This window comes from Gadus macrocephalus, chromosome 8, assembly GCF_031168955.1.
Source record: "Gadus macrocephalus chromosome 8, ASM3116895v1".
NCBI classification, from domain to species: domain Eukaryota; kingdom Metazoa; phylum Chordata; class Actinopteri; order Gadiformes; family Gadidae; genus Gadus; species Gadus macrocephalus.
Window position 1 is genome coordinate 23,244,341 of NC_082389.1, and position 18,700 is coordinate 23,263,040.

The window sequence follows — 18,700 nt, forward strand, 5'->3', positions numbered from 1 at the left end:
GATGACTGTCTTTCCTGTCCTTATGCTATAGGTTCATGATTGATTCATAAACAGTCAGCACTGTTGGTGCATCTAAAGGAGGATGTGTGTTGTTGTTGCGCTAGGCGGACACGCACGCACCCCAAACGCATTTTAATTGTTGGTAACGCACGAGTACTCTAACGCGTTTCTTTTATTTATAGGTAACGTAGTAACGTAACGGATTACTTTTAATTGATAGTAACAAAGTAACCTAACTGATTACTTTCAAAAGTAACGATACCCAACACTGTACATGACATATATCATTTATGTAAAGAATAAACAATTTTGGGCCCAACACTGACCCCTGGGGGACCAAGTGTCACAAATTGATGCCTGTCCCTCAAATAACTCCTCACCCAGTTGCCCACTATAGCCCTGATGCCGTAACGTTCCAGTTTTTTTATTAATGTGTCATGATTTATTGTGTCAAATGCTTTTTTTAGATCTAGGAATATCCCTATTGATTGTTGTTTTTGGTCTATAGAATTTGTGATTTCTTCAACTGAATCTAATAAAGCCATTGATGTAGATCTATTTGCTCTGAATCCGTATTGATTATCAGTGAACAGTTTGTGTTTATCTATGAAATTGTCCAGTCGATTATTGAATAGTTTTTCAAGAATTTTGGAGAATTGTGGCAATAACGAGACCGGTCTGTAATTTGTGAAGTGGTGTTTGTTCCCAGATTTGTACAAAGGTATGACTTTTGCTATTTTCATTTTGTTTGGAAATGTACCAGTTTGGAATTAAAGGTTACAGATGTATGTGAATGGTTTTGTTATTCCATCAATCACTTTTTTTTACCACAGTCATATCTATCTCATCACAATCACACGATTTTTTACCCATACAATTCAAAACAATATCAACAATTTCCCTTTCGCCCACTGCTGTGAGAAACATAGAGAACTAATTTCTACTAATTAATTTTTCCATATTTTGCTCAGATGACCCTTGATCAGGATTGTTTTCTGCTAGGTCCGAACCAGTATTCACCAAAATTATTAAAGCAGTTGGCCACAACGTCCATATTGTACTCCTCCTTATCATCAACCAATAAATACTTGGGACAATTTCTGAGTCCAGAACCATTTTTTATAACACTGTTCAGTATGTTCCATATTCCTTTAATATAGTTTTTGTTTTTTTCCAATAAATTCCTATAGTAGTCATTTTTATTAGTTCTTATGATTTTAGTTAACTTATTTTTATATGTTTTATATCTGTTCTCAGCATCTTCAGTTTTCAGCCTTATACAATTCTGGTACAATGTATTTTTCTTTTTACAGGCATTTTGTAGGCCCATCGTGATCCATGGACATTCAGAGTATTTAATTTTTCTTGTATATTTTCTTTTTGGACATTTTTTATTGTATAATGTTTTGAATATCCTGAGAAATTCTTCATATGCACTGTTAATGTCTATTTTCTCATATATTACATTCCAATTCTGTGCCTGCAGTTCATTTTTAAAAGCAATCATCGATTCTTCAGATCTAACTCGTCTGTATTCTTTATTTTTGACTGGCTTATTGATCTTATAGTTCCTGTCATAAACTGTAAAAACTGGTAGATGGTCGCTCATATCATTTATCAATAGTCCGCTTAGTGTATGGTTTTCAATGTCATTGGTGAATATATTGTCTATGAGAGTGGCACAATGTGATGTGATTCTGCTAGGTCTGGTAATGATGGGATAGTAGCTCATGCTGTACATTGTGTTTATAAATTCCTCTGTCATTTTATGTTTATTTGGATTAAGATGGTCAATATTGAAGTCTCCACAAATAAAAATGGTTTTGTTACCCTTGTTGGAGAAAATGTCTTCCATCCAATCTTTGAACACCTCAATATTAAGGTACGGCCACACCAAACGCGTTACCTGCGTACCACGCATATAAAATCGGCAATTTTTCCATAGGGAAGCATTGGTTTACGCACGTATGAGGTGCGTACACGCGTATCATGCGTACCAAGCAACATTTTACTCGCTGTAGGGGCGTATGAGGCGCGTACATATACGCGCGTATATATACGCGCGCACATATACGCGCGTACATATACGCGCGTACATGTACGCGAGGAGTTCAAAAAATTGAACTTTTTACGCTCATACGCGCCGCAATAGCCAATCAGCGTTGAGCTTGACCCGACGTCACTGGCAGAGAGTAGTGAGCTTGGACAGAAGCATACGGCCGACATCTTTCTTTATTCTGTGTGGAAATAGTAACATAGTTACGCCATTAAATGCTTTTATGGAAACATTTTTAGCGAGAAATGTGCATTTTACTTTCATAATGTTCGCTCGGTGAATGTGAAGGATATTTGGTTTGATAGTTATGACGAAGAGGGAACGCTCCGTTCACTTGCATGGACAGAGTCTCTGGTTACTAAGCAACCTCAACGTCTTGGCGGACTATATATCTGCTGATCAACACTACGAATGCTGGAAACACACCAGACACACCATGTGAAGTTATTTAACCCGATTATTGTTATTTATATCCGAGATTATTTAATCTAACCCGATCTAAACTCTATCACCCAAACACGGCGACGTTTGGGTTTCCTACCTCGGACTCCAGAGCAGCCATGTCCATGGCAGCCACGGCCGGCAACTTTCTTTATTCTGAGTGGAAATAGTAACATAGTTACGCCATTAAATGCGTTTATGGAAACATTTCTAGCGAGAAATGTGCATTTTACTCTCATAATGTTCGCTCGGTGAATGTGAAGGATGTTTGGTTTGATAGTTATGACGAAGAGTGAACGCTCCGTTCACTTGCATGGACAGAGTCTCTGATTGCTAAGCAACCTCAACGTCTTGGCGGACTATTTCTCTGCTGATCAACACTACGAATGCTGGAAACACACCAGACACACCATGTGAAGTTATTTAACCCGATTATTGTTATTTATATCCGAGATTATTTAATCTAACCCGATCCAAGCTCTATCATCCATTCAAACACGGCGGCGTTTGGGTTTCCTTCCTCGGACTCCTTAATCCAGCGCAGCCACAGGCTGGGGGGGGGGGGGGGGGGGGTTTTGGGCGGTCTCATCTACGCGCGTATGCGTACGCGCGTATCTGACCATTTTTGACACAAAATGGTCAAGCAACATTTTCGCTGCGTTACGCACGTACATGGTACGCGAGGTACGCGCTTGGTGTGTTCGCACCTTTAGAGCCAGGTGCCCTATATAAACAGCTAATGATCCGATTTTTTCTTTTTTCTTTGCAGATTTCTATTGATATGCATTCCAGAACATTGTCCACTACTGTTGTCATTCTGTCCAGCACCTTGAAATTTAATGTCTTGTCCACATATATGGCTACTCCTCCTCCTCCTTTATTTTGTCCATTTATATAACTAAGTTCATAACCATCCATGTCAAAGTCCAGTTCTCTGTCCTTATTGAGCCAGGTTTCAGATATTGCGATGATATTGAATGGTTGTGAAAATGTATCTAAGTAATCCCTGATAGAAGTGAAATTTGCATACAGGCTTCTGCTGTTGAAGTGAATAATTGATAATTTGCCATCGGTCTTAATGCTCCGGTTGAACTGTTCCCCAGTGTAATAGTGACAGTTGTTGTTGATGGTAGAGAAAAAATTGTTGTCCGGGTCTATTTCGTGCTCCAAATCCAGTGCATTATGATCCGTATATTCAAATGTGTTTAGTTCCAAAGTGTCATTATTCATAATCCCCTGAGTTATGTGGCTATTGTCTACAGATGCATTTGAGCGAATACTTTGAGTTTGTGTCATTGTTGAGTGTTGTTTTTTATTCACTGGTATTTATCCAGTTCCTCAATGTGCTTGACGAGCAACACTTTAGCCTCCTAAAGTGTGGGGGGGGGGGGGGGGGGGGGGGGTGGTGGGGGGGGGGGGGTGCTACGCTGACGGTTTCGGGCCGCCCTGACAATTACTCCCGCGCCCCCTCGCTTCTCCCTGAGTGAGATGGTCGTTCAGGAACACGTTACTTCCTTTCAGCTTCCTCCCCTGTCTCAGCAGCGTGGTCTTGTGTTTGCGGTTAACAAACCTGATGATGACCACCGGATTGCCGGATAGTACAGCAGTGGTGGATCAGGAGGTGGAGGACGAGGAGGAAGAAAGACAGCGAGGGCCACGGTCCAGGCAGAGGAAAAGGGGCAGAGATGACGAACTTCTAGACCTCTTAAAAGAGGACCTGAGGTTCCAAAGGGAGGCAGAGGAAAGAAGAGCTCAGGAGAGCAGGGAAAGAATGGAGAGGCTTTTCTCCATTTTAGAGAGAATAGCTGATAAATAATTAATAATAATAATGTTCAATAAGAAAGTTCAATAAGAAAGTGTTAATAAAGTTGTTATATTTCAACAGTTTATTTTTCTTAAACCCCAACTGTAGTTACATGGTTTCATGTACGTAACTATTTACATCTATTTGCAACTATTTACAATACAACTATTTAAAAAAAAAACAGAATTGAGCAGAGCAGGGAGCCCCTGGTGCTGGTGCTGCTGGACCCGGATGGGCTGCCACATCTCCTGTCAGTGGGACATCCAGGGGTGGTCTCCAGAGTGTGTGGCAGACGCCTCTCTCCACTGTCCACCGCATCTTCCCCGAATGGGTTTGCAGGGCTGACTGAATCGACGGCTGCCTTGTCACTAAGTTATTTTTGGAAAAGGGCAAGAATAAGAAAGGCATACAAAAAACTACTTCACAACCTCATTTTGACAAAAGAAATCTCGCCATAAATTATTTTAACTGGCAAAATCTACAAAACATTTTAAATAAATAGAAATCATAGCTTTTCAATTATTTTACTTGCCTGTATATATTGGTGGTCAGGGTGGGCCTCCTCCAGGGCAGACACCTCTGCAGACAGCTGGTCCCGCCAGGGAGCACCACTGGTTGCCTCCAAACCATTGCCCCCCTCATCCTCCTCACATCGTCCTCAGGCTCATCGTCCTCCTCTGGGGCCATGATGTCATCGTCCCCAAGGCAGATGTTGTGGAGGATGGCACATGCTGTTATGACCTGAAATAGTAAAAAAAAAGAAATATATATATACCTCCTGAAATAATAATTCATGTTTTTGGTTTTACTCTTCCTCAGTATTCTAAAAAATCCTGTTGAGTGATTACTTACATGAGGTACGAAGGTGTGGTGAACCTCCAGCGCTTGTAGGAAGATGGCCCGGAACCTGGTCTTCATCATTCCAAAAGCACGCTCTATAATGGAGTGTGCCCTGGAATGATGCCAGTTAAAGCGCTGGGCTCCCACACCTCGCACTGGCCTCTTGTAGGGAGTGATGAGGGGTAGTGGGTGTTGGAGGCAAGGGTACCCGCCGTCTGCAAGGATGAAGTGCTCTCTCTCCACAGGCTGACCCGAGGCTGCCGTGTGACGCCGCAGACGCAACTTCCGGGTAGCCGGCGTGGTTTGGTTTGTTTGGTTTGGTTAGCAGGACGCTTAGCGTCGACCTGCTATCTCGGTTTGTATCTACTTTTCGGTATTTATATCTGTGACCTGTTCTGCATACTCTGTATTGTTTTCGCTGCTTCCTCGCTGGAGCTCCGTCTGCATCAACCACGGTAAGCATGGATTGGGATTGTTCTTGCTCTGCCTTTCTCATGGATAAGATAGCTCTGTTAGAGAGACGTATCTCTCAGTTAGAGGATGAAAGGGTAGCGAGAGTAGAGAAAACAGTTATTCCAGAAAGTATAGAGAAGAGACCCGCCAGGCGGACTCGTGGAGCTAACGCTATCGTTAGCAGTGACTCCGTCAAGGCAATCCTGTCGGCAGAACCACTTGCGAGGCAGGTTGCGGTCAGTACCCTGCCTCGCAAGTCTTTTTCGGGGGTAGAAACGCTAGTCATAGGTGACTCTGTTACACGTAAAGTTAGGCTACACTCGCCAGCGACAGTTATTTGCCTACCCGGGGCCAGGGCTCCCGACATTGAAGCTAAACTTAGGGTGCTAACATGCGGTGAGACCTCATACGGAGTTAGATTAGATGCACCAAACACCGACATTAGCTTCGACAACATTGTAGTTCATGTCGGCACCAACGATGCTAGGACAAGACAAACTGAGGTCACAAAAAGCAACATAGCTAGGCTTTGTGACTTCGCCAGAAAGATGTGTCGGCATCGATTAATTCTCTCTGGCCCTCTACCCGATAAGGGTAATGATGAGCGTTACAGTAGACTATTGTCTCTAAATCGCTGGCTGGCCCTATATAGCTCAGAGCAGGGCTTTGGTTTCATAGATAACTGGCCCTCCCTGTGGGGTCGCCCTGGTGTGCTCATGAGAGACGGCCTACACCCTACTGGGTTAGGTGCCTCAATTATGTCAAAAAACATAGATAGATGTCTTAGTCAGGCGTGACTCATCCACTCACAGCACGCTGGGCTGCAGGAGTTTAGTAAACCTGCTAGCAACATGATAGTCTACGTTGCAGAGTCTAGAACAGAGTCTAGAATAGCAGATGGGTTAGCTGAACCAGGATCTATTGCACCAATTGTTTCAGAGCTGAGTGTTAACCGGACTCCCTCTGTAACTAACGCTGTACCTATATGTACAGTGGGCCAAAACTGCATGTCAAACCGCATGTCAAATCACATGTCAAATCGCATGGTAAATCGCATGACGCATGACGCATCGCATGAAATTAACGCTGTACCTATATGTACAGTCGTGCAAAATCGCATGTTAACTCGCATGACAGAGCTGAGTGTTAACCACACTCCCTCAGAAATTAACGCTGTACCTAGTACATGCGTGCAAAATCGCATGGCAAATCGCATGATAAACCGCATGTCAAATCAAATACTAACAACTAACCGGACTCCCCCTGAAATTAACACTGTACCTATATGTACGGTGGCGCGGCCCCGCTCTGTCTCGAGGTGTAAAACCCGCAGGCGAGCGCCGCGACCAGTAAGTCCAACTCTGGCGATCCCACTGATCGCCTCAGAGCTGAGTGTTAACCAGACTCCCTCTGAAAATAACCCTGTACCTATATGTACGGTGGTGCGGCCTCGCGCTGTCTCGAGGTGTAAAACCCGCAGACGAGGGCCGCAACCAGTATGTCGAAACCGCGGTATCCCCTTGACCGCTTCAGAGCTGAGTGTTAACCAGACTCCCTCTGAAAATAATAAAAGGGAAGTACTCAGAATAGGGTTCATGAACATAAGGTCGCTTTCATCGAAGGCGCTCTTGGTCCATGATTTAATTATTGATAAAAAGATCGACATACTGGGGCTTTCTGAAACCTGGTTAAAACCAGATGAGTTTCTAGCCTTAAACGAAGCTACTCCACCCCATTACGTTAGCACCCAAGTATCTAGAGAAGTTAAGAAAGGTGGTGGAGTAGCCCTGATATCTAATTCTAAGTGTGGCATTAAGGGGAAAAACAAGCTAACCGACAACGCCACCCTAGGGATTGCACCCAGGGATATACTAATCAATTAAATCCAAACAATTATATAGCACACACGTTCGTTGACTGACGGCACCAGAGACGAAGTTCCAAAAATAGGTTGTTTTTATTAACTAAAACATGTGTGTTCCACATGTAACAAACAGGATAAATGAAATCAATTGGTATGTAGGGGATAGACAGGATGGTTAGGGCTGAGGCTTACCAGCAGGGGGGGCAAGATACCAGGAGACGGAGGGGGGAGACACATAAACACCAACCAGTCACTCGTGCTCGCACATACACACAGCAACACAGGATCAAAATGATAAAAGAGAAATTCCAAGAGGACACACGTGAAACCACACTCGGGAAGGGGGCACCACCACCTAAAGGATCTAGTTGCCTCCCTGCGGTGGGCACTCAGCGCCTGGAAACGAAGGAACAAAAGAGAGATGAGGGTAGATACAAGCGACCAAACAAAACAATAAACACAACTACACAAAATGTAATTCACAAAAAGGAAATCAGTAAGAAAACAAAATATAACAAACACACGAACCAGGCCAAAAAGGATCTTAAACATGCGTGATAAACTATAAACAAAATCCCCACTTCCCCAGGACAAACACGCACGCACTCGCCAACACTCTACACACACACACACACACACACACCGACACACACTAGTTGCGACACGGGCAGATGGAAACACACAAGGACAAGTCAACAGACAGATCACGTTCAAAGAGTGGTCGTTAGCGTCTTCGCCGCTATCCTCCAGGCTAGCCCAGGACAAACACGCACGCACTCGCCAACACTCTACAAACACACACACCGACACACACTAGTTGCGACACGGACAGGTGGAAACACACAAGGACAAGTCAACAGACAGATCACGTTCAGATAGTGGTCGTTGGCGTCTTCGCCGCTATCCTCCAGGCTAGCCCAGGACAGTTGGGCAGCTTTGGTGGTAAACAACGGGTGGCAAAAACAGCAGTCGGCAACGACACAATCGGCAGTACCTAGAAGGCATACAGGTCACCCCGTTAGTGCTAAACATAATTCTAAAAACAATAGCGATATAAAATAAGGGATACCTACCAGGAAGTTGGCAACTTCCTACTTAAGCCAGCGGCTCACAGCTGAATGTTAGCATTCGGTTGGAATCCACACCGAGACTGTTACGCGATCAACAACCTGCACGCATCACCAACCAAGGCAGGGCACCAGCAGGCACCAGCAAGCAACAGGCACAAGCGCTGCAAAGCGACCAGTGTGAAAAAGTAAATCACCATGCCAAACAAATCAGCCAGAGCGTCCATAGGGAAAGCACGCGTACATACCGGTAGCAAGTTGCCTGGAGGGGCGTAGCAGGAAATAACGAGGAGACAAATTGTGGCACCTCCCGACACAAAAAGCTACCTCAGAATAAATAAGGTGGAGACGCAAGCCATTGGCTGTGACGGCCCTGATCATTACAAAGGGCTCTGCCCCTGCGTCTCACCACATAAGCTTAATTTAAAGCCGAAGAATAGATATATTTTCAGATCCTTTGAGGTGCTAGCGCTCTGCACCTCAGCTCCTCGAGAAGCAAAACGAGTTCCAGACTCTTTTGTTTTAGCTGTAGTATACCGCCCTCCAGGACCGTATTCAGTTTTTCTGGATGAGTTTTCTGACTTTGCAGCTGATTTGGCTACATATTCAGACAATATTTTGCTTATTGGGGATTTCAACATTCACGTGAATAACCCGTCTGATGCCCTCGCAAGGGCTTTTCTGTCCATTACAGATACGCTTGGCTTCAAACAGCTCGTCCAGCAACCAACCCACATCGGTGGAAACACGTTGGATCTCGTTCTGACCCGCGGTGTTGACATTTCGCAGCTAGTGGTCTCTTCCTACACCTCAGCTTTTTCAGACCACTTTTTGCTCACTTTCCAGGTGGTGGTATCCTGCCCCTGCGACGATCAGCAAGCTACTTTCAGCTGTCGCCGCATCACACCTGCAACCATTACAGCTATGGAAGATAAGTTATCTGGTTCACTTGCACCTCTCTGTAACTATAGTGGTTCTGTGGAGTGCCTTACTGATGACCTCAACATTGCCTTGTCTGTTGCCATTGATTCAGTTGCTCCGTTCGTAACTAAAAAACGAACATTGAAAAAACCAGCTCCTTGGTTTAATGCAGAAACTCGCATTTTGAAGCAAAATTGCAGGATCCTTGAACGCAAATGGCGCTCGACTAAACTTGAGGTCTTTCATCTTGCATGGCATAATAGTCTGATCACCTATAAGGGTGCGCTGACTATCGCCAGGAACGCCTACTTTTCTAGTATCATTAATTTGAATAGAAATAATCCTAAATTTCTTTTTGACACGGTGAGGAGTCTCACTCAGAAACAGAATCAGACCGTAGGCTCCTCGATCTCGGCAGGTGAATTCATGGATTTCTTTGAGAATAAGATTCAATCAATTAGAGAGGAAATTTATGCTTACCGGGCGACTAATCTTACACATCCTGTGGGGCAGGATGGGGTTCTGCCAAGTAGGATGGTGAACTCTGACGCAACTCTTTTGGAGTTTAAGGCGATTTCCTTGGTGGAACTTGAAAGGGTGATAAAGGCCTCAAAGCCAACAACTTGTATGTTGGATCCGCTCCCTTCTAGGGTTCTTAAGGAACTTTTTCCAACGGTGGGGCCTGTTATCCTCTTGCTTATGAATCTTTCGTTTTCAACAGGAATTGTTCCTTCCAATTTCAAGGCTGCGGTGTTAAAACCGCTACTCAAAAAGCCTGGCCTAGATCCTGAATTAGTCAGGAACTATCGGCCTATATCGAATCTGCCCTTCTTGTCTAAGGTACAGGAAAGGATTGTAGCAAAGCAAATTGTTGATTATTTGACGAGGAATAATCTCTTCGAACCTTTCCAGTCGGGGTTCAGGAATTTCCACTCAACTGAAACTGCTATTACAAGAGTTGTAAATGACATCCTTCTTGCTTTGGATAAAAACACAAGCACAATGCTTGTGATGTTGGATCTGAGCGCTGCGTTTGATACGATTGACCATAGCACTCTTCTTCACCGTCTTGAACACTATGTTGGTTTCGGGGGTACGGCTCTTGGTTGGCTTGAATCATACCTCACAGATAGAACCCAATTTGTGCTTCATGAGGGTGCAGAATCGAAGCATTGTAAATTGCGCTTTGGCGTACCACAAGGGTCGGTTCTTGGTCCATTGCTTTTTGCAATTTATATGCTTCCCCTCGGTGACGTTATCCGCGGCTTCGGAATTAGTTTCCATTGCTATGCGGATGACACCCAGCTCTACATTCCTGTAGATTCCGGGGATTCTGCCCGGGATTCAAAAGGTTGAGTCCTGTTTGGCTGCTGTGAAGGGCTGGATGTCACAAAACTTCCCACAGCTTAATACTGGGAAGACAGAGCTTATGATTATCGGCTCGAAGCGGGACCGGGAAAAGTTTGAGGATGTCTCTCTGTGGTTGGATGGCTTCGCCATCCCACAGAGTGCATCCGTCAGAAATCTTGGTGTCTTGTTTGACCCTCAACTATGCTTTGATCAGCATATAAGAAGTATAACTAGAATTGCCTTTTTCCATTTGAGAAACATTGCAAGAATCAGATCAATGTTATCTGTAGTGGATGCAGAGACACTGATTCATGCGTTTGTCTCGTCAAGACCGGACTATTGCAATGCACTGTTCTCGGGATTACCGAACTCTACTACAAAGAGTCTACAGCTGGTACACAATGCGGCAGCTAGATTGCTGACCAGAACGAGAAAGTTTGATCATATTACACCTATTCTCGTCTCTTTACATTGGCTACCAATAACTTTCAGATCAGACTTTAAGGTGCTATTGCTAACCTATAAAGCCTTGCATGGACTATCTCCATTGTACCTGAAGGACCTGATTATTCCTTATAGTCCTTCTCGGTCTCTCCGGTCTTCGGGAGCCGGCCTTCTTTCATTGCCGAAGGTTAAAAAGAAATCGGCTGGACAGAGAGCATTTGCCTATCGAGCCCCCTTTTTATGGAATAGGCTGCCATCAGCGATCAGGGAAGCTGACTCTGTGGAGCTATTCAAAGGGAAGCTCAAAACGCACCTCTACAATCTTGCATTTGGAGTGTGAAAACAACAGATGCGTAGTGAAGACTACTCTGTTTGCTTGTGCTTTTCTTATTAGATTATACATTCCCACTATGTACTTTTCCGTTCTAATTCACTATTCTGTCAGTTGTAGCGTGCTGCGGGTGCTGGACTGGATGCCTGGACTCTCCTCATGGATAACCGGCCAGAACCCCATCACCATTTTAATATGATGTACATGTATTTACCTGTATGCCATTTGTGGCACCCATTGCACTCCTGACCATCCCTGGAAGAAGGGATCCCCTACACTGCGTTTCTTCTCAAGATTTCTTCCTTGCTGATTCAAGGGAGTTTTTTCTTGCCCGTGTGGGGGCATGGGTAAAGGGGGGTGTCACAAATATTTGGCCTGTTAAGCCCTTTGAGACTGTAATGGTGATTAAGGGCTATACAAATAAAATTGAATTGAATTTAATTGAAGTGCCCTGGAGGAGGGTATAGTGACCTATACAGGGGGCTTTGGCGGAGGACTCTAGAGTCATGAACCGACCCAGGCCAGCCCACGTACGTATCAAGGAAGCGGCCCTGATGGTCACAAACAGCCTGCAGAATGATTGATGGAAAAAGTTTCCTGTTCATGTAGCAGTGACCTTCAGGGCCGCTCGGTGGCTTGATATGGACATGGCAGCCGTCGATTGCTCCCGCTGCTTTCACAAAAGCGCAGTGTCTTGCCAGCCCTGCAAACCCACGGGTCACCTCCTCCAGGTCTTCAGGGGTCTTCGGGAGTTGGATGACCTTAACATAGGATAAGATCAACTTTATTATTCCCCACAGAGGTTATTTGCTTGTTACAGCAACTCAAGAGTCAAAGGAAATGAGTGATCAAATAAAAATATATACTCTCTGGCGAATGGCCTACACCTCCTCAGTGACCCTGTGGACGATGCGGTGGACAGTGGAACGAGGTATCCCAAACACTCTGGAGACCACCCTGTATGATGCCCCACAAGCCAACCAGAAGAGAAACACCAGGGTTTCAATGGTGGCACCCCATCCATGTCTCCGCTCCTGGTGGAGAAGGTCAAGCAGCACTGTCAGGGCCTCCCTGCTCAACCTAAAATAGGGTCTGGTGTCCTGGCCATTAAAAAAACGGTCCAGGACAGGAACATTCAAATTTATCCTGCAGTACAGGGGTCTGGGCTGGTTTAGGGAAAGAAAGAGAAGAAAAAGGGTTTAACAATAGCTGGACATTAAGTTTTAGGAATATTAAGCAAGTGCAGGGAGTTTAGATAGATAAGCCTTAACTATATCTATCGTTATCTATCTATGTTATATATCTTATCTTAGTTGCTCAAACTTCTTTAGCTGATTAATGACAGAACCATTTATTTCATATTAATGGTTGTTAACAGGGCTGTAGTGGAGGGTAAACGCACGTAAACGCCGTTTACGCACCTCTGGAATTTAGGAAATAGCGTTTACGCACCTCTAAATAGCGTTTACCTACCTCTAAGTGGCGTTTACGCACCTCAAAGTTCCCTGTGCCTTGTATTCTACCGTTGGAATAATCGGAAAAAAATTTGGTATCATTTTAAAACACCTAAGACAAAGTTTCATATTGTTGAACAAAAAAACGCTGTAGTCTGAGGCCACGTTTATACGTAGCAGGGTATTTATAGAAACGAATATATCCCCCCTCCGTTTTCAAAAATAACATTGTGCACACAGCATCGTTTTCAAAAAAGTTGTCGTTTACATCAGGTGTCTTGCTTTGCCCCGAAGGGGATTATTTTCGACAATGACCGGCGACGTTCTATACATTATCCCGCTTATTACACGGCTACTTGCCAAAACAATAAAATAACTTCACATGGTGTGTCTTTTTACAATTTATTCGTTACCAGCATTCTTAGTGTTGATCAGCAGAGAAATAATTTGTCCGCAAAGACGGTAGAAGACGCTGGGCTTGACAAGTCACCGGACTACTACCCATGCAAGTGAACGGAGCGTTCCACGGCATTGAGAAGACCCGTGTAATAAAGGCCTATAATATTTCTGTTTATGGCATAGATTTCTCCTCAGATTAGGCCAATATATAAATAAACCAATGATAAAAAATAAATAAAAAAATCGTCGATCAAAGGCCCGGCCCGAGGATAGTTGTTGGAAATATTGGCTCGGGCTCGGGCAGAGAATCTAAACTCTAGTAGGGAGAAGGATAAAGCCATGCAAGCCAATCAGAATCCTCAGAATCAACAACAACGGATAACACGAGCGTCTTCCTGTGACAAACAAACTGTAAACATAGGGCGCTCATATGACGTTAAGCATTTCCTGGCGCATAATGTGACGCTTCAGAACCTAAAACCCCGTTTCTCCCCGTTGACACGACATAACCAGCGTTTTCAGAAATCTCCACTTTGGCTGGAGTTTTTAGAAATGATCGTTTTCTGTAACAAAAACTGTGTTTTCGTGGAAATGAGAGGCCAAACCGCGTGGAAATATCTGCGTTTTCCCTTCGTGCAAACGGGGCCTGAATCATTTTCATCTGCGCTGTTAGGCCTATGCTATTATAGTCTGTGACCCTCCAATCAGTGCCTTGCGGCTGCGGCGGCGACACCAATCAGGATCCAGGAAAATATGTAAACAGGAAGTATGTAAACACATGGCCCTACGCGTTGTGGATTATCATGCCTGCCTATCTGTCATTAATTAGCCATGGATGTCAGGTGATTTTAAGAGACCTTCGAGTGCTCCCACTCCAACAGATGCCCGAAAAAGGCCTCAAGTGCAAAGTAAGACTGAAGATGATCAATTCACATGAGTTGTTTTTGTGATTTATATATAAATCTTACTTGACAAACTATTAAATGACTACGAGCATTCAGATTGGCCAATTATAAATATTTTTATTTTATTATTTATTTTCTTTAAAGTTATTTTCCCAGCAAACTGGCCTGTTCCCCTAGAGCATTGGTTCTCAAAGTGCGGCCCGCGGAATCATTCCTGGCGGCCCGCAATGACATACATAATTATGTAAGTTATAAAAAAAAAAATATATATATATATATATTTTTTTTAGCAATATTAATTTAAACAAATATAAATAAATATAAAGAGAAAATTCGACTCTCTCTAGCTTTCAATTAAATCCTTTTACATTTTTTAGTTTTAATCCGGCTGTGAAAGGATCACCTTTGAAAGGGTGAACCTCAGTTTCATGATTTAGACCTCACTTGACCTCACTCCCAGAGGTCCACGGTGAGGGTGCACTGTTTTTTTTCACCACTGGGATGCTGACGGCGTTTTTTTCCTTTGGCGGCCCTCAGTCAAATTTTGGGTTCCTAAATTGGCCCTCAGTTGTCAAAACTTTGAGAACCCCTGCCCTAGAGGAACCGTATGGGGAATCCAAGGTGAACCAACTTGCCCAAAGGTTCAGACTTGATGAGAGAAAAATTCTTGAAGGCTATAGGGATTTCAAGGATAACTCAAGCATTATTCCAGAAAACCTTGCATCACTCCTGAATATCCACCATCTTTCCAGTTAGCACTGCTGAGTGTGAGAGGGGGTTCAGCTTAATGAACATTTTAGTGTGCTCCCTGAGATGCAGTCTGCACATGGTCACAGTTTCGTCCTTGATGTTTATTTAACTGAATGGCCCACCACTCACAAAGTTCAATCCAACACAGTTTGTGAAGTCCTGGCTGGTGAAGCACAGGGGAGCCATGAACCCCAGAACACGCCCCTGCAAGGCAGGACCTGACGTGGAGGACAAGGAGGCCCTCTGGGCACTACTGTGAAAAGCATGCATACTAATACACACACATACACACATGCCATATATAGATAATTCTTAATCTACACATACTTTTCTTTACTGTTGAAATTTGAATAACTTGAATAAACTACAAACACATTCATTGACTGTCAATGATTGATTTAATATGACTTTAATTGATAACATAATGGAATATAGCCAGGCTAGCCTTACAGAGTCGCAACACTTTGCGTTGCTTTGTGTCGAGGTCGGTCTGATCACAAAATTCATAGTTTACCCACCTCCAATTTGACCACTACAGCCCTGGTTGTTAATTAGCAAACTGACGTTAATGCTAACATTACCGCTCATTAAAAGTAGGCAAAAGGTAAGGTAAAAGTAAGGTTACACAGCTTTACCAATCTTTGGTCGTCTCTTCTTCTGAGCCGGAGATATAACACCCGCCGACTCTGGAGGCGGTGAACATCCAGTAACTCCTCCAATAAAATATAAAAACTTAGTGTCTGGCTCCATTTTTTTTCCTGTGAAACGTTTGCCGCGTCATCACGCAAGGCAAAGGGCGGTAACGGCTTGTTACGCAAACCGGAAATGGTCGGTAGGCTAGACCGTCTCATTTAAAAACGTTTGTTCGGCCTTCGGTCCGGCCTTCACGGTCTACGAAGGCCACACCTTCATAGACCGCGTCCTTCGAAGGATGCGTCCCCTGAATTGGGACACAGCCTAAGATGATTTCCTTAGTTTTTTATGTGTTTAGTTGGAGGTTATTTGCTGAAGCCCATGCTGACAGCTGCTGGACCTCATCTCTATATGCCGTCTCGTCGCCCCCCGAGATGAGTCCGACCACAGTGGTGTCGTCAGCAAATTTCATGATGAGGTTGGAGGCGTGGGAGGGGGAGCAGTCAGATGTGTATATAGAGTATACAGAAGTGGGCTCAGCACGCAGCCTTGGGGGGAGCCAGGGCTGAGTGTGAGGGGGGAGGAGAGATGGGGGCCGAGTCTCACTTGTTGTGGTCTGTTAGAAAGGAAGTCACCAAAGTACACCAAAGACACCAAAGTACGGCGGGCCACTTGCATGCCACAGTCTTGTTGAAGACGTTCGGAGACACCCGAACGAAATCGTGAGGAAAAATCGGGAAATACTCAAGAAACTAATCGATTGCGTGGCACTGAGTTTTAGCTAACACAACTTGAAAGCAGTACATTCGAAAGGCAAAACCGGACTGAACTGGACGGTCGTTCCGTCTGCTAAAAGAGTCTGTGCTAAACACACCCCCCACCCATAGTTCCATGGGTGAATTATGTTAACCACCACACAAGCCCCCCCAGAATTCACCCATAGTCAAAGTCCTTGTGACGGGATAATAATAATCCTATCCCAGGAAATGGACCTTGGCGGTTTCCAGGAGGGAGGAACGTTGTCTGGCCAGGTAACCGAGGCATCAGGAATAAAATCCCCTGGCACTCGTAGGGCCTGCCCGTAAACCAGCTCCACCGATGAGGACTGCAGGTCCTCCTTAGGGGCACACCTGAGGCCGAGCATTACCCATGGCAGCCTATCCACCCAGTCGCTGTCTTTCAAGCTGGCCCGTAGGGACGCCTTCATGGAACGGTGGAAACGTTCGCACAAGCCGTTTGCCTGGGGGTGATAGGCGGTAGTGCGGTGCAGCTTCACCCCCAACCCCTCAGCCACCGCGTTCCAAAGATCCGAGGTGAACTGCGAGCCCCGGTCCGAGGAGAGGTCTGAAGGAGTCCCAAAGCACGCGACCCACGTGCAGATGAACGCGCGTGCCACGTCAGAAGCCGACGTCGAGGAGAGGGGAACAGCTTCAGGCCAGCGGGTCATCCTGTCGACCATGGTGAAGAGGTAGGTAAACCCGTAAGAGGAGGGAAGCGGTCCAACCAGGTCGACGTTGACGTGGTTGGACCGGAGCGCCTGGGTGATGCCAGGCGCGGTGTCCTCCACCGTAGCTGGCAGGACGCTCCTCTGAGCGCCGGTGTCGCAAAGAAACTCGCGGCCGGAGAGAGTGTCCCTGATGAACAATAGCCGGGTTGACGTGCCTGCACTCACGGCCACTAATGAGCGCAAGCCTTGGCGTTTCCCGTCGATTTGAAGTTGCACGGGGACCGGCACATCTTTGCCTTTGCGCCGAAACGCGCGTGAAAATAGCACATACCTGTGCTGGCACGGCCTTCGGCGGCCACTGGGGCTCTGTTGGCTAGTCTGCCATTGTCCGGGGGTTAGACACTGTGTGTTGGGGCTAGCACCTCGGGCACGAAACTCTGAGCATCCAGGAAAAACCGGTCGGCTTCTTCTGCCAACGCGCGTGGCTCGGTAATCCTCGTGCCCGCGCCGTCCGGACCTGCGGTGGCATGTGTTGGAGGAACAGCTCTATGAAGAGGAAGTTAGGCTCTTCCGCACCCAGCAGGTTGAGCATCATCTCCATATGCTCAGAGGGTTTGCTGGACTGGACTGACCATTGGCATACAGTGGGCCGGCAGGCATTTTGGGCCGACGAGGTTTAAAAAGAAATGTATAGATGTAAAAAGAAAATTATAATAATAATTCTGGGCCCGGCCCGGCCAGGCCAAGTCACACAGCCGAGGGCCGATGGCTAGGGGGACATGGGGAGGGGTTCAGTCCGCGATAACAGATAATCCCTCATCCCTATCGTGATGACAGCCCTCACTGCTGTCTCCGCACACAGCTATATGATAAATGCCAGATTATAAAACACGCGTTTCAAAAATCAAGTCTGACTGTCAATAACAATGCGGGTCAACGTCTCAATTTGCGGGATGTGTACAGAGTGATGGAAATGCGGTACTGTCCCTCACAAAGCTGTACGTCTGGTCACCCTACCGAGGGCCGAGGTCCTTTCCTTCGCGGGCTGCCTGTCAGTGTCAACTTAACTTGAAAGGCCCATTACTCATCATCAGGGCTTGAAAACGAAATTATTTTTCAACCGCTCCGCTCCGAATGGCACCGGTATATTTAACGCTTTCGTTCTTGCGTTACGCCACCAACATATCGTTCCTGAACCGGTTCGGAACGTAAAATAACGTTCGTTCTTAAAGGTCCCATGACATGACAATCTCACTTTATGAGGTTTTCTTACATAAATATGAGTTCCCCTAGCCTGCCTATGGTCCCCCAATGGCTAAAACTTGCGTTTGGTGTAAAACGAGCACTAGCTGTTCTGCTCGCCTTTGAAAAAACGGAGGCTCAAGTGCGCTGATTTGGAATGTCTGTATTTATTCCTTTACTTAGAAAGGAGTCAGCTGAGGTGGTTCGGGCATCTGGTAAGGATGCCCACTGGGCGCCTTCCTTGGGAGGTGTTTCAGGCACGTCCAGTGGGGAGGAGACCTCGGGGAAGACCCAGGACT

The 18,700-nt window shown here is 45.4% G+C and overlaps 1 protein-coding gene across 1 annotated transcript in view; it reads left to right on the forward strand.

The window, feature by feature from the left end:
- Positions 1-12,013, forward strand: part of ccdc39 (coiled-coil domain containing 39) — a 113,782-nt gene extending 101,769 nt beyond the window's left edge. Inside the window, exon 8 of the mRNA XM_060059953.1 lies at positions 11,686-12,013. The gene's annotated coding sequence lies outside the window, so the exon portion shown is untranslated. The remainder of the gene's footprint in view (positions 1-11,685) is intronic.
- Positions 12,014-18,700: the final 6,687 nt, after the last annotated feature.